Genomic DNA, 17,209 nt, shown 5'->3' on the forward strand with positions numbered 1-17,209 from the left:
CATTCTTTCATTTTAAACATGTACAGGCACTTTTAAATTAGAGGTATTATAGTACCAGCACATTTAATGTGTCTTTTTACTCAATCTGGTAGACTTCCAGCTATTTCTGAGTTTTTCAAAACTGATGTTTGAGTTTCTCTCTCTTTTTCTTGTGTGTATTTATCTCGCTTTTATTTTTTATTTCATTTCCTTCAATTTTTGTATTTTTTTAAAATTTTTTGTTACCTTTGTTTTGGTGATTGTTTTTGAGTGGTCTATGCTTTCATGTTTTCTATTGATTAGGAAAGTAAGAATCTGAATATTTATTCTACTCACTTTCCAAAATATCCAGCCTCTATTTTTTATATGAAAGTTAAGAAACAATAACTTTTGTTTATTCACAAGGAACATGCTGACTTTCCCTGCTCCCAAACCTCCCAACCTCACTTATTTATATCAAAAGTGGTGCTGGATTCAGAATCAGATTGATATTATTAAATTATTTTTGCTTCAGATCTATTCTTTTACAAGGTTTAGTTTTGACATTTGAAATTCTATTTGAAAATGTATTTATGGTTGGTATTTAGGCCTAATACTTATGTTTATTTATTTCAGGGTTCATCACTAAGATTTATATTCTAACTTTCCAAAATTTAAATTTGCAAATTAAATTTTAATTTGAGTATTAGTAGTCTTTTCATTCCAACCTATTTTCCTTTCACCTCAGATTGTTCTTTCTTTATGACATCTTGAAGATGCCCAAGAGTTTTCTAAAATTGTTTTCCTGATTCCTATGCAAACAAGAAATATCTAAAGCTTCTAATAGCCATATGTAACCACAGGTCTCTTGTTTATTTACATTCACTCAAATAACAACTTTTTCCAATTCATTGTTGTTCATTTTTCCTCCTTGCACCTTTTTCCACATACTATTGGGTAAGTTGATGTGTTCACTTTCCTTTCCAATTTCCAGTGACCAGGGGTCATTTACATACTGTGGTCTTGTATTACTGAGATGAAATCTTCTACCACTCCCACCACTCACCAGAAGAGATGGAATTAATTGAAACTACAGCCTTCAAGATACATTTGGAGCAATACTCTTCCAGTTCTTTATTCCATGTTTTATTTGTGGGTACAGTGTCTCCCAGGATGTAGTGTGCTATAATTATTCTTCCACCCTTTTATTTTCTGGGAGTTTCTCTATCTGAATAGCACAGAAATATTAGTGGATAGGAAGGGAATATAATATCCTATCCATCTGAAAATTAGCACCCATGTTGAACAGAATCCCCGTTCAGTTTCCTGCTTCGTACAGGGTCCAAATCTCTGAGCTGAGCTGTGCAGCAGATAATAGGAGAATTAAAAAAATACCTGCTCCTCTTTCAAGGAGGCGGACTTTTCTGTTTTGTGAAGTGATACTTGGATAGGCTACTGGATATTTTCTCATTCTTGACTCATCAACCTTATAATCAGTCTAAGTTTTTCCCAAATTTGTGGCTCTGGATTTCCTGTCACTCTTAGTTTTCTGTGTTAAAGTTTTCCATTTTCATATGTATGATATTGACAAGTGGGAGAGGCAGTGCCAGGGGATGGTGGCCAGTTGTCATTTTGTACCAGAAGTCTTTTATTATCTACATTTTAATGGTTATAAATAATGAATGCCTTTGTTGGGAGTACTTTCATTTACTCATTCCAACAAATTCTTAGACTAATTTTCCTTGAGATCAATTAAATTCAATCCCTCCTGTATGCCAGACTTAAAAAAAAATGCCCAATACTAAGTAGAATAAAAAATGTCTTTTGCTTCAGAGTAATATGATTAGGACTATAACAGAGTTAGGTTGAAAGGTCTATATCACATCAGAGTCAAGACTATGTTTCTCCTTGGGAAATTGGAAAGGCTACTGGAGAATATGAAACTTCAGTGAATCTTGGGGTATCACTAGATATTTAGAGGCTGGGTTGAGAGGCCAGGGGATCCTTGGCAGAAAGAAAAGCATAGTGACATAAGAGAGTGCAGCATGAGATCAGGAAGTCGTGATAGGTTGTAGGCAATTAAGCTGAAGAGGTTTATGAGGCCCTCATTTGTGTAGCAGGAAGATCTGATACTAGAGCAGTTAAAATTATCTAGGCAAGTGAGATGGGGGAATGAAGTCAAACAGCAGCAGCAGGGATGGAGGGAAAGTGACAAGTTTATGAGTCTAACCTGGAGAGAGAGAGGATGAGGGAAGAAGAATGCAGAATGTGAAGATTGTTTGGTTCTTCTGGTCTGCCAATTATGTTCAAGTATATGCGAGATGCAATGGTCAAGGTAATAGGTACATAATAAATAAACCATTTCTGTTTTCAGCATCTGTAGATCAAACTTTAGCTTGCCTTAGTTTATCATTCATGTGTTTAGACTATGATCAAATAAATCTATTCATTTTCACACTCTATTTATAGTGGTACATATTTTTTATGATGCCAAATAGTCACATTCTTAGCGATGGGAAAACTAATGCATAAATAGATTTGACATAAATCTTGAGGAATCCCTGAGAGATCTGGTTGGATAATGAGTCCTATTTTTGATTTTCAATCAAATATTCTTTCCACTAGAATTATCTACTTTCTTACTCAAAAAAAGTAATCTAACTATCTGAAAACTAATGATAATTTACAAGTTACAAGGAAGCCATTTTGTACCTTTGTTATACTTGTAATAAATCCTAGGTCCAATGAATATGTTTTAAAGTATGTTTCAAATAGGTATTACTAAAGTAAATCATAAGAGAGACAAAGTAGATTTCCCTAAAGTTTTTGGAAAAGTAATATTCTTTTCAGAGAATCAAATGGCGTTATCCAAATGAAAGTATTATTTATCCCTCAAAGGAATTTCTGCCTATTACTCACAATTTAGTTAGATAGATTTGCTTCTCATGTTTGAGTTTCTTTTCCAAAATCATTTATCTTTTATTCAGTTGAAAAATATGTATATATTCTTAAGCAGTATTATTGAGAAGTTTTCCATTATTGGGAGAGTAAACAATAAAACAAAAAAATTAATACACACTAGGAATGCTCAAACAACTTCAAGTACCCATCTTATAAACCCCTAATACATTTATAGGTTTTTGAAACTGAGAAGAAAAAATCTCCATTTGCTCTAGTCAAATAATTTTTAGAGGTGCTAGAAATTATATATACACACATATATATGTATATATATACCAGATTTAATAACTTGGCATGCATTACAAGAAATAACATTTTTCTCCCATTCTTACTTTAAGGTAAAGATTTTTTAAAAAAATACTTTCGTGAACTGAGATAGTCACTCTAGAAATTAATGCTAAAATGTTTAGTGATGCACTTGTACTAATTTAAAAACATAACTTGTTAACCATTATATAGTATTTGTTTCCAAACATTTAAAAAACTCTAATAAAGATTCTAACACAATTGTAATCAACTACAATCAATATGCAGGAGCTGGTTTTCATTTTCCACTTTGCACTGAGAGGCAGTTCTTAAAGTACTGAAGACCTAGCTGTACTTGAAAATGGCTGAGATTTTCTTGTGCTTAGATCTCTTATATTCCTCCTCAACTTTCAAGACATGATTTCATTTGATAAGGATGCTTTGGAATCTGAATTTTAACATGTAGCTGTGATGCATTTCAGCATGCAAATATACACACTGTATATTATTTTGCTTTTACAGTAATTATTTTCATTTATGAAATTCTAAATTCGATGTTAAATATTGAATATTTTGGTTAAGTGACAGCTTGTGCTAGCTTTAGGATATTCCTGCTTGATAATTATTCATGAGAAGAACAGCTGAAAACAAACTAGTTATACACCTTGGCAAATTACTGTGATTGTAATTCTGTGAAATTTCCCCATGGCCATGTGACTTTATTATAAGTACTCTAACAGTGCAGATGTCCAGAATGTTGTCATTGTCACAAATGTTATTCCTATATTCAAAGTTTTTGAATTACTCTTTACTGCTTCAGAGAAAACGTGACAAAGGAGATGAGACATGCAATATGTATGATAGAACATATGCAGCTTTCTTCAGTGCCTGTCCTCCCTTGGTTTGGAGTGGGCATGGTGCTTACATCCCTTATTCCTGCAAAATAAAGAAGCAGTGGCATTTTTGTGAAATCTAGATATGATGAAAACATTTCCTATTAAATTTTAAGAAAAAAGAAAAGTAGCCCCAATTTATCATTCTTCAAAAAAATTCTGTCGAAAATCAAATGTTATTTCCCTACTCTCCTTCTCCCTTTCAGTTCCTTCCCCATATGGTTCCTGAAATGTTCCTCCATTTAAATGGATTTTAAAGCTCATTCCTTATAGTTCCTAGAGCATTCATTGCTTTTGAGAAAAAAAAGAAAAACATTTTAGCATGTGCTATTTTTGTTATTCTAATTAGCAAAAACAGCTGGTCCTGTGCAGCTCAGACTGTAGTCTTTTTCAACACATTGTTCAGATTTTTTTTCTTCTTCTTCTGTCAAGCTACAGGCTACCACCTCTCCTCTTCCCACACAAATCAACCCCCAAAACACCTGCACACACAACCTTAAATATCACCTACATCTGCCATGAAAGGAAAAGGGAAACAGCCTCCCCTTCCTGGTGGCTGGGCAGGGCACATGCACCAAATTATACAGAAGGTGAACTAAAGTCATTCTTAAGGTTCTCGCCACTTCACTGATTTTCCATTCACCCAGCATATGATTCTGTTGTCTCAAAAAGTGCATCTATCTTATAGTTTTTTGTTTTCTTTCTTTTTTTCTCAACCCCTTATGGCAAATAGGGGTAGCCTCTTGCAGAATCAGAGATTGAAAAATTGAATAATCAAACCTTACCTCACAATTTGGTATCTATCAAAGGCATGTGACTGCCAATGATCATTGGAGCTGATCAAAGTCACACTCTGTTACCATAGCAACGAATCCCCATCTTGTTTATATGGAGGGGTACGCACCACAGGAGAATAATGTTGAGACGAATTAAATTTGTGTTGTTGAGAAATTAACATGCAGGATATTTAGGGGTGAGTTGTATGGGTGTTTATCAGTGTTTTTTTTTTTTTTTTTTTGTAAATGGAGGTGGTGGGGATATAACATGATGTATAGAGGGTATCTTTATAAAAGAATCCAGTAAAACACTGAAATGTTTCAGAAGTGCATTTTTAGATGGGATCCAGATATGAGGAAATGGTCTTTATTTGGTTTTGTCACTGACATATTTCATGAGCTTGTCTTTCCAAGCTCTTCAGCTCTTCTTCCCTTTTCCAAATTTAAAAAGGATTGCAATAGCATGTGTCTTTCAAGTTTTGTATTTGTTTATTTATTGAGCTGGAAACAATTCTTAATCCTGTACCATTAATCTTTTAGGGAAGATATAGTATGACTGGTATATTTTAATTTTCAGTGATCCGATAATTCCCTAGCCAAATATTGGGTTTGCATAAAGCTCTTTGTGTTTTTAGTTTATAAGATATTATCTGATCATGAGGGTGGTAAGTCATTACGCTATTTTCCAATGATTTTTTGGCACCTCTTACTGTTTTAATTTTTTCAGAATAAATTAGAGTATCTTCTTCAAAGGAAATGCAATACACATGGGATATTTTAACTTTTTGTCATGTTCAAATAATGGCTCTCCTTGCCACCTCACCCATTCTTTAGGCACTGTTTTCCTGCTATTTTATCTCTCTTATCCTTCCACTTCATTCACCATCCATGTCAAATGCTTGCACTATAACCTCTATCCAATATGGAACTATCATTTTCCTCTTCTACAGCAGCCACCAGGAATCATTGACTCATATTTTCTGAAATAAACAAGACTGTCATATGTCCAAATATTAGTTCCCATTGCACTTGTTATTTTAGCCTTCTATCTTTTATACTTCTCTTATTATTATTCAAAATATGAATTCCACAAATATTTGAAGTGACTGCCTCTTTCAAGGCTGTGCTGTCATGTAAGATACAATCCCAGTCTGGGAGTTTGAAATCTTATGAGAAAGAGGGAGAAACCAACATTCACTGACAGTCTCTTATGTGTCAGTGCCCCTGCACAGCACTTGATGCATTTATACCTTGTTGAATCTTTACATACACTAGAGGATGTGAGTAATACCCTCATTATTCAAGTGAGGAAACTAAGTCATGGGGAAGTTAAGCAACTTGCTTAAGAACATGCAATGGAAGGCCGCCCCTAATACTTGGAGTGCTTTGTTTCAAGATTCATGTTAGTTTGTTTGCTTTTTCCAGGCTACATTGGGTGATAAAACATATACACATATACACATAAATACCATACAAGATGCAGTGAAATGAGTGTTACGTGAATGTCAATGGCAATATCTTCTTCAGAAGTGAAAGATGAGGAAGAAGTTCCTTCTAAGAAGAATGTCAGGAATTAGTTCTGAGGAGGAGGAAGCATTAGACAAGGCTGTGAGAATGGTGGCACTTATTAGGTAAAGATGGAACCTACAGGTGAGACTGAATGACTTGCCCTCTGTCACCTAGGTAGATCACAGATGCTTATTATATTGGTGCTTAGGCCATTTAGGATGTATGCTGCTCAATACAAACAGATGAAATATTTGTTTTTCGTTTCTGTATCTATCTTGGCCAGTACATTAAAAATGTTCATTTATGTTTTCCAGGAGGAGGCTTGCTGCTTTCATTTTTAATACCTGAATTACTTATCAAAAATAGCTATCATAGAGTGGGATATGGTGGATGATATATTTATCTTTTATTAATCTATAAGGCCCTAAAGACCTGTAAACTTTGTTAATCAAATTAAATTAAATCAATGAAGAACTAGTGTAACCAGCCTTATACAATTTTCTGTTACATATGCTAATCAAGGTGGTGATAAATTCAGACAGAACCTATTAACCACTGCTTTACTGTTTACTTCAACCCTTTCTCCTACCAAGCTGTGATGACCTACTAACATTGAGGCAATGAGTCTTGTTTCAGATTGCTGGAAGTGTTATTAAAAACAAAGAGAAAAGTCAGGAAATAGAACATATGCCAAATTATCTGTTGGAGAGGATTAGCCAGGAACCAAGGGATAGTAGGTTTCTATGCCATTCTCTTAGTTGTGTACCTATTATAAGGCAATGGTCTTGTACTTTCTCAGTTCCTCATCTCTATACTGAGAATGATGATACTGCTCTCGTCTCCAAAGTTATTAGCAAATAAGTGTTAAGTCCTTCCTATGTCATTTTAAAATGGATGCATATTAATTTACTACAACAGCTTTATGGAGAAGGTAAGTTTCATAATGAAACTATCTTGCCACCCCAAAGAGGTCCTATCTGTGTTTGTCTTCTTAGAAAAGCAAAAGGCTGCACACTTCCTGTTGTCCTCTCCAATAGCAGTGAGTCAAGGCCTCTCTTAGAGAGCTTTGTGGCTATGGAACCTTCTGTCATCAAAGCGGGAACCTGTGAGCAGCAGAGTGCCTCCACACTGACCCTTTCTTGAAGAGGAAGATTCTTTTAGCCCGAGACTTCAGGCAAAATACATTCGGGAAAAAAAAAATGTTTTTGAAATATATTCTTGGAGGCTTCTCCCTGCACCCCCTTCTTCTGAGCATCTGAGAAATACAGGCAAAGCTGCTAAATTTAGAGGACAAAATTTTTTTACCCAAAAGTATTAAATAATCTTACTATTTGCTGGAAAAATGTGTTTAAACCATTTAATTCATTTATTTGGTTTAAGAGGGAAAGAAAATGTGGTCAGTGCCTTCCAGGAAGTGAGTTACTCAGCTGCAAACAGTGCCTACATTGTTGTTATGGCTGATAGGTTATCCTACAAGTGAGAAAAGGTTTTCCCACCACATTCCAAACCACCACCATCTGAGTGTTTTCAGGCTGCTTCAACCTTGTCTAAAGAAGCCAGAAGAATGTCTCCTACTGTTTCAGTTTACAACTTGATGCACACATTGGGGAATTTTGAAAACTTTCCCATCAAAATCTACAAGAGGCTGTTGTAGGGGTGAGCTATTTAGAGATTACAGCTATTGGGTAACTGGTTAGCATTGTCCCTGCCCAATACCCCACCCACTGACCCCCAAAAGAGCTTTGTAGGCTTTTGAGGTTTCAAAATGGGCCTTTAGGCTGGAAGGCAAAGTGAGGGGGATTCAGGAGCAGAGAGCTCTAGCTCAGCTTCCCTGTGTGCCATTGTGCTTGTTGGGTAAGCAGGGGGTTAATGATAAAGTCATGAACTTAGCATTTGTTCTCTACTCTGTATTGTTCCTTTCTGCAGTGTTGTCTAAATAACAAGGGCATAAGACCCTTCTCTCATCATACCAGGAGATTTGCCACAAATTTCAGCTTAATCAACTTTCACTCACTTGGTGCACATCCGAAGAGTATTGGGGCTTCAGTAATTGCTCAATTATTAAAGAATTGTTAAATAGGTTTGTGTGGAAATGGAGTTTTCTGAAATATGTTTGTATCATCAGAATCTAAGCTTATGTTCTTGGATAATTCTGTCTTCTCGTAAGTTTCTGAGTGGCTTTTTCACCCAGTGCTATTTTTATCCAGCATAGAGGAACGAATTCATAAAAGAAATCTCAATTTGTTAAAGCCTGATATTATGCGTGTAATGACTGGATTCTACAATGAACTGACTTCTGAATTTTAGTGAGTGGTAAATGAATGGATTGGAAACCATTGCTTTTAGAAATGGGCTCCTTCTGTTCCTTTATTCTAAATTTCATACTAGAAGGAAAGTTATTTTGCAGGTATAGTCCTTTTGCCTGGAGGTTGATTTTAATTTACTTGAAATGGTAGTTTCTTTTCCCTCTTTCCATTAAAGTTTTCTTTCTATTCAATTCTAGAGCATTGAAAAACTGTAGCAAGTATTTTGATCCTTTGTGATTTACAGGTTTTATGTATATAGTCAACCTGTAGTCAGCCAGCGAGTATTCCCCTTCCCAGGCATGGAGAAATATTGTCTAAAAGTAAATGAAAACGTCAGTGAGGGCTTAATGAATTTCATGAAGCCTTGGGAAAACAGCAGACCACAGATGACATTCCTCTTCTCTTCTCTTTTACTTTTTTTTTTTTTGCAAGAAACCAGATAAAATATTAGACATATCAGAGCGTAAATAGAAGATTCTGTTTTGATTAATCATGGTAACAAATTAGAACAGAAAGACTGATACAAATAGATAGACTAAAAAAAGAAAAGAAAATAAATGAATGAAAAATACTCCACTTAGTTTAACCTTACTCTACAAACCAACAAGAGATGGCACCTGCTGCAGTTGTTCACTGCAGGAGTTGGAAGTTGAGAGGTTAACTTCTTCCAGCCATTTTGCAAAGGAATAGTGGCCTCCCTTTGTTTTCTTGCTGCAAATTTGTGATATGAAAATAACAGAGGAGGAAAAGTTCACACTGACCAATTTTATTTGATTTATTATTAGAAAAATAAGGAAGTTCACACTCTTGTTTACATAGAATTAATATTCAATCTCCTGTTGAGAGGTAGTATCATTAGCCGAAAGAACTTGCGACAGAAGGAAGTGGCTTTGAATTTTAGTCCTTTGCTCCTAGTAGTTGTATGACCTGGTAAGATTCTGAATTCTTCTGGCCTTCACTTGTCTCATCTGTGTAATGTAATCATATTTTATGGACCTTCCGGTCCATAGAAACTGGAAAAAGATAAAGCCTTTATAATGTTCCTTCTAGACATGGGTACAGTCTTTAGGATGGACAAGTACCGCTAATATTCTCAGATTTTTATCTAAGAGTCAAGATTTCTCACATGCTATAATAAAATGAGGTTTCATGCTAGACAATGAAACAAGAAAGAAGTGGGAAAATTCCTAATGATAATCCCACTTTGCTTGAAAAAGCAATTCAAAACTGTCAGAAAGACAAAAAATGGACTTTTTTTGACAGTTGCTAAATTATTACCATTACTGGATTAACTCTGCATGCTGCTGGTTTACTGGGTCAGATACTGCTGTCCATTTGTCTCTTTTTGGCTTCCCGGTAAATAGTATATAGAGTGAAACCTCATTAACTTCTCCAGTTATTACAGCTAAGTTTTGACTATCCAAGGATGGACTTGCAACATTTTTATGTACTAATCTATCAGACTAAGGATTTAAAATAACTTATTCAACTGTCCATTGTTCCTTTTCATGTTTTTCTACTCATAAAACCTACAACCTACACTTAAACAACAACACGATACCTAATTATTGTTCCAGTTGCTATGACTATATAACAAATTATAACTAGATTCACTGACAAAAAAAAATTTACTTATTAGGTTCATTGATTCTGTGGGTCAGGGATTCAGCCAAGACATGGTGGGGACAACTTGTCTCTGATTTACAGTCTCTGGGTCCTCACTTGGAATCTTGAAAGCTAGAGACTGTAGTCATTTGAACTTTTCTCACTGACGTTCTTGGAAGTCGATGCTGACTGTAGGCTGAAACTTAACTGGGACAGTTGACCAGAAGAACTATGTTTGACCTCTCCATGTAGTCTGGGTTTTCCCATAACATGATATGAGAGAGGTAGGCAGAAGCTGTATTTTTTTGACTTTAGCAGTCACATAACATCACTTCCACCCACTCAATTGTTCTGAGCCTACCCAAATTCAAGGCAATTCATGGGGAATGAGGAGATTCCAAAAGAACATGTAGGACTTCAAATATCACTGTAGTAGTCATTTATGGAAAATGCAATCTACTACAATTACCTTCCCCTCAACATTGAGATGTTGTAAAGTATATACAGCTAAGTAAATATCCACAGCAAAAAAAATAACTACTATTAAGTGAATGCCTTGCTTCTATTCATGAGGGAAGGCTATTTCTCTTGGGGAGAAAGGAAGAGGAAATAGTTTTAAGCAGAAAGTCATCTGTAACAATTTAACTAGATGACTTCTGATTTCTAAAATAATAAATTATTTCCCAATTAAATACAAATACCAAATCCACATTGGAAAATCACATTTAAATGTTTTTAGATGGATTGTTCTTCTAGATTATCCAGGATCTCAGTACTACTTCATTGGACTGGATATTCTAGTTGCTTATTTCTCTTCTTCTAGTTCCCCAGGATTAAAGATGATAGTGGTAATGGTGTTTTCGAAGGAAAAAAAATGTGATGGATATATTCCACCTGTAGTAAGACTTCTAGTCATCTACTAAGGCTTGAGAGTGTGCAATGAGATAAGAAATAATTTTTGGGTCATTAACTCATTCATTTGTTCTTTCATTCATCATACATTTGTTCAATAATTACTTAAAAAGCATGCTAATTATTATTTGCTCTGTCAAACACAAAGATTAATAATAAGCAGTGTCTGCTTTCAACAGAAATATTAGCTGTCATTTATTGAGCTTAGTATATGTCTGGCATTGTGCTAGCACTTCATATATAGTGTTATTCAACCTTATAGCATGAATTAAGGAGGCATTATTATCACCCATTTTACAGTTGGGCAAACAATTTAGGGAAACTGAATTTCTTCTCTAAGTTTGTACAGCTAGTTGGGAAAACATGTTGACATCACTCTTTGCTTTGTTGGTCTGAAAAGCCTATTTTTCCTACAAGTCTAAACTGCTTCTTCTAAGAATTAGTCTTAGTAAGAGGAGGACAGAGATAGGTACATTTATAAATAATTGTTATAATATAGGTGGAATTTGATAAGTATCATTCAAAAACCTATGTGAGTTTGGAGAGCCTGCTTCTTTGCTGAATAATTAGGGGAGAGCATCATGGAAGTGATGGCATTTGAATTAGAACTTGAAGAACTAGTAGGATCTTAATATGTAGAGATGGGGATAAAAGAGGTAATCTAGATGTTAGAAAAGTATAACTGGGTTAGGAAGAGCATGGAGATATTTGGGAAATAGCAAATCATACACCTTAGAGGAATCTATGTGGGAGGATTGATGGGTTAGATGGCTGGTTGAGTCCTTATCACAAAATATCATATATGGCAGCTAGTGGGAGTTTAGCAAGTAATGATGAGCAGTTGCAGGTGGTTGAGTAGGAGATTGACATAGGGTAGGGCAACAGGAAGAGAAATCCAGCTGGGCTACCCAGGATGGCCTGGAAGGGTTTGGAGACAGTGACGCTAGGAGGTTTGCAATAATCTGGAAAATGATGACGCGGGTAGAGGGGGATTGGTGATGGGAGCTATAAAGAGAGAGAGTGAAATGTGTTGACATTTCTATAAAAAGTTAACTGCAAGTCTGGAGCAAAAAGAAGAGCCATTTGTTATATCTATATCTATGTTTCCCACCAACTGACCAGTTGTTCAATTAAAGTACATTTGCCTCTTCCCTCGAATTATCTTTTTTTACTTTATTAAGTCATACTCTCCGGGGGCCCTACAAGCACCTGCATCTAATTTGGAAATGGGTTGTCATGGCTCCTGTTGCGACTGTTCTGCATTTGGAAGTTCATTTTCTATTCCGTTTATTTTGATTAAATGCTTTGCTATTAGACTTCTTGCAAGTCATACCCCCAGAATATGAAGTCAGAAAATAATATAAGCAGCCCTGAAAGAGCTGAATTGCTGGTCAGTGTTGTGAGGAGCAAGAGGCATAAAAGGATAACAGTGCATGTTGCAAGTAATTTTGTAGAAGAGGTTTATTCAATTTTTGCCCCTGAAATAGTTCAGATTTTCTAAAAAAAAAAAAAAAAAAAAAAAAAAAAAAAAAAAAAACAAACGAAAGAAAGAAAGAAAAGAAAAGAAATTATGTGCCTGGTTCATTCTGTTAACATTTCCCTGTCCCTGTGCCCCTCAAGGTAGGTCTGTGCACATGGAGAGGTTAATATTAATATTGCCTTTTTACAGCTAAATTATCTGGCTCTAGAACCATTCACAGATTCTATTAAAGACCCCTATGGAGGATTGCTTCTTCAAATAGGCATTTTAATTCACCCGGGTACAATAAGGTGTTACCTTCCTTTCATTAATAAAATGGGAACTCATAAAGAAAACCAGATTATCTTGAATTTATGATCAAGTAATTTTGTTTCTCTTAGCCTGGATAATAATTGTGAAACATCATTTTCCCCCTTCTTTCCTTTTCCCTTCATACACTTCGACATTCTTAATTTCTCATGTTTATTTATCTTTTTTATTTTAATTTGACAGGGAAAGCTATCTAGGACCCCAGGAGGCAAACGCTGTGACTCAAGAATTGGTCTTTTCCATCTTCAATTTAATGAAATAATAAGCCAGTAATTGATTTATATTTATATTTACATTTGCCTTACAAATTCTGGGATTTTTGTCACCTTTATTGTAATTCCATAAGTAGTCACTAAATTACTTCCAATGACCTCCATTTTTCCCTTACCTACCCAGTGACTGAAGTCTTCTATTTTTGTCTAGGGGCTTTGTTCTTCTCTTTAATTTCTCCTAGCATGTGTCCTTACCTTAAATTTTAGTTTTCATTTCAAAATGGTATTGAGTTATTTTATTTATTTATTTTTGCCTAAAACTCTGTACCTTTATTAACAGATAATTTGCTCAAAACAATTTGGCTTTGTGTCTTTCTCCCTTCTCACAATGTCATCTCAAGTGTTCTAATGAGGACTGGATTCTGGTCGTATTAACAGTTTAGGACACAATTTGGAATTGGAAAGTAAGCTAGCTGGGCTTCTGAGCATTTCGGGTGCATCTCACAAAACCTTTTTATCCAAATCATAATGTACATGGGCCTTCCTTCATTCAGACACTTGTTGCTTTATCCAATCTTATTAAGAAGCCTTTATTATCTGGTAATAACTTAAAGAAGATTAGATATAGCTTATTAGAAGGAGGATTGAGGAAAGAAGGATCTGTTGGATTTAGGCGAATGGCATAAGAAATGATAACTGATAGCCTGATATTTGAGGAAAATGTTAAGCACTGAAAAATTTGTAACTGCATTATTATTGGCAAATGTGGTCTCTGGGGCACCCACTATGTGTCAGATGTTTTTCCATATATCATCTAACTATCAGTGTTTCCATTTTACAGATGAGCAAATTCAGGCTGAGATGTAAATTGTCAAAACTGCCATAGCTAGTAAGTGGCACTACCAGAGTTATCCAGCAGTCTGTCTGACTCCTGAAATTGTGATGTTGTTCTGCTTCTCCATACTACCTCAGTATGCTGCAGTGGGTGCCTGCCCATGAGCACTCATCTTTGAGGAGAAAACTAAATTCATTTCTGTGGCTTCTCCTCGAGGAAGCAAAAAAATAAGGTGTCGTGAAAGAATTTCATTTAAATGAAAGTATATATTTTTGGTGTTAGGAAATTAACTCAAGCTATTTGAAAAATAAATTATGTGGATCACCTGAGTTCACAATAAAACAAGATTATTTTAAAATAATCCTGACATCAGAATATCTGGAAATTTGATCCCTGGATTGGCTTTTCCTTAAAAAAAAAAAAAAGTTCACCATGAGATATCAACATTCATTCATTTATTCACTCACTTTGGTTAACAAACATTGAGTGCCTATTGTGCACACAGAAACACTGTTGTAACTCTTGAGAATTTGATCAGATGAGAAAACAAAACTAAAGAGAAAATACAAAAACCATGAAAAGTGAATTTCTGTTATTTAAATAAATGCTGAAATAGTGCTCCTCTTCCTCCACCTCATCCTTCATGTTGCCACTGGACTTATTTTTTTTTTTCTAAATCCATAATATGATGGCATTACTTCCTGGTTTCAAACCTCTGACTACTGTCGTTGCCTATTAAATGTCACTTGGCCCTTCAGAACCTGTTGGTATCCTGCCTTTTCTGTCTCAGCTGAGGCTGCATCCTAAACTGCTCACTCTTATGCCCCAACTGAGAGGCACTCTCACATCTCCTTGCCCTCCCTCTTGCTACTTCCTCCTGGGGCACATCCTGCATTCTCTCATTCTCTGTTCATCCTTCAGGATCCAACTCAAATGGCCTGACTGCAAGTAAACTAGTGTCTTACAGTTTAGCATGCACTAGAAGGGAGAGGCAGCAGCCTAGCAGGCTCAGACCATGGGATGGCTCCATATTGTTGGAGGGCCTGTAGGTGTGGGAATTTCACTCTCCCATGTAGATCTTTGGGGAGCCTTTGGAGGTATGGTTTTTACCCAAGGGGATAAGATTGGACTGAGAAAGACTAATTAGGAAATGCTGGAACAGTTCAAGGCAGAGACAAAGGCCTGTCTAAGGCGGTGCTGCAGGGATGCTCATGGTCTTGCTCAGACTCTTGCAGCTATATTAGAAGTGTCTGGCTGAGCTTGCTCCTTAAAGTCTCCTTACAAATTTTTTGGACACCAACTGTCTACTTGGATCTCCTATAATCTGATTTTAACTCTTACACATTCTTCCTTGTTCTCTCAGCTCAGGCCATCCTGACCTCCTTGCTGTTCTTTGAACCTTTAAGAAAATCCCACTGTGGGAGCTCTGCCCTTTCTGCTCCCTCTGCCTAAACACAGTCCCCACCAGTCTCTGCTCAGGGAGTTTCTCCCCACTGACCCCATTTCAGTGAGCACCCCTCTCAGCCACATTCTCACTTTTTACCGTTCTTTATCTCCTTTTTGGTACTCACAGCCATCTCCTATTGTATGTATATGTTTTTACTGCTCTGTTTTCCCCATTCAGAATGTAGACTCTGTAAGATTAAACAGCAGTTTTGTTTTCTGCTATATTCCAGCACCAAGAACTATGCCTGGCACAGAGTAGGGGTTCAAAAAATATATTTAATCATTTAGTAAATCAATAAATAAATGAAGGTCACAAATCTCCCTGATTCCTCCACTTATCGTTCTACCATCACAAGAACTGATGAGCAGGCTTTATGCCAGTATTTTCCAAACCTCTTCACCTCAGGACATATAAAATATGATAATATTTGCCTGGTATCACAGTATACTAGCAAGGTTTTAAAGATGGCTATATGGTGCTTAGTGAACAAAAAGGAATTACATTTTTAAATTCAATTACGGTAAGAAAAACAAAATCAAATATTGGATAAAATGTTAAATATTGAATTTTCATAAAAGTTCCAAATGAAGATTTTGTAATTTTACAAAATTTTATAACCGCCACTGCCTTATGGCACAACTGTAACCTGGTTGCCACATACCAGCGGGTGTTGGCTCCCCGTTGCCTTTTTCCATTCCGTCTGGGTTTCGGATTTTGCCTCTGGGTCAGGCCTTGCTGGCAGCACAGTGTCCCTCGCTGCATCCCACACCTTCCTTATGAGCTGGCCCATTCCATCAGGGCAGTTAGCTGGACGGTGGCCCGTGCTATGATAATAAGGATGCCGAATGTGAATTGTCTGCCTTCACCAGCATGACAAAATAGTAAGTAAGTAATGTTTGCGAAAGTTTGGCGTGTTGGAGGCCTCCTTGCTTAACCGCAGCTGAGCAGCACCATCTGCTTGGGAACAGCCAATTTGTTGTTTGTTTTACACTGAGTTTATTAAAGTTACCCAAGGGAGAGTAGGAGGGGCCTTATTTGGAAGCTTGTTTCCTTGAAAACCCGCATGATTTAGTGGAAAGAATACTACAAAAGTCCTCCGAAGACCCAGGTTCTAGTCTTACCCATGGTCTGAGCTGTCCGATGTTGTAAATTGTGGACTCCTCTGAGCTTTGGTGACCTCAGATGCAAAATGAGAATAATGCCTTTCCTTTCTATGTCTCAGAGCTGTTGTAAGAATCACATCAAATCTTACAATGGCAAAGTATAAGGGCTCTGATGAGTAAAATTAGATTTTCCATTGTAGACCATCCCATTGGAGTTGTTGCCAGGGTAATTCCTATCCATGTGAGTGCATACCAAGGGTCGGTCCCTAAAAGCATGGATCCAGGCTTTCTTATCTGGAAGCTTCAAAAGCCACTATGCCTCTTATCCATTACAAATGAAAAGACTCATGAGTAAAATGCATGTTCCTATTTTAAACCTGACAACTTGTTAAGTTATATACAGTATTCCTAAAATGAACTCATTGGCATCAAGACTTGTCTACAAGCGTTGAAATGAGGATATAGCTTTACATAGATTAACAAAGTCTTATTAAAAGGTTACCAATTCTGTATTGGGACTACTTGTACATGTTTCTCTTTTCTTCTAAGGATTCAGAATATTTAATTCAAACCATTTATTCTCTTGCTGTAACCTCCAGACACAAGTCGAAACTTACTTTGTTAGTTTCTCTTCTCAAACACTCCGATATTTTCCAG

This window comes from Macaca nemestrina, chromosome 13, assembly GCF_043159975.1.
Source record: "Macaca nemestrina isolate mMacNem1 chromosome 13, mMacNem.hap1, whole genome shotgun sequence".
In the NCBI taxonomy this organism is placed as follows: Eukaryota; Metazoa; Chordata; class Mammalia; order Primates; family Cercopithecidae; genus Macaca; species Macaca nemestrina.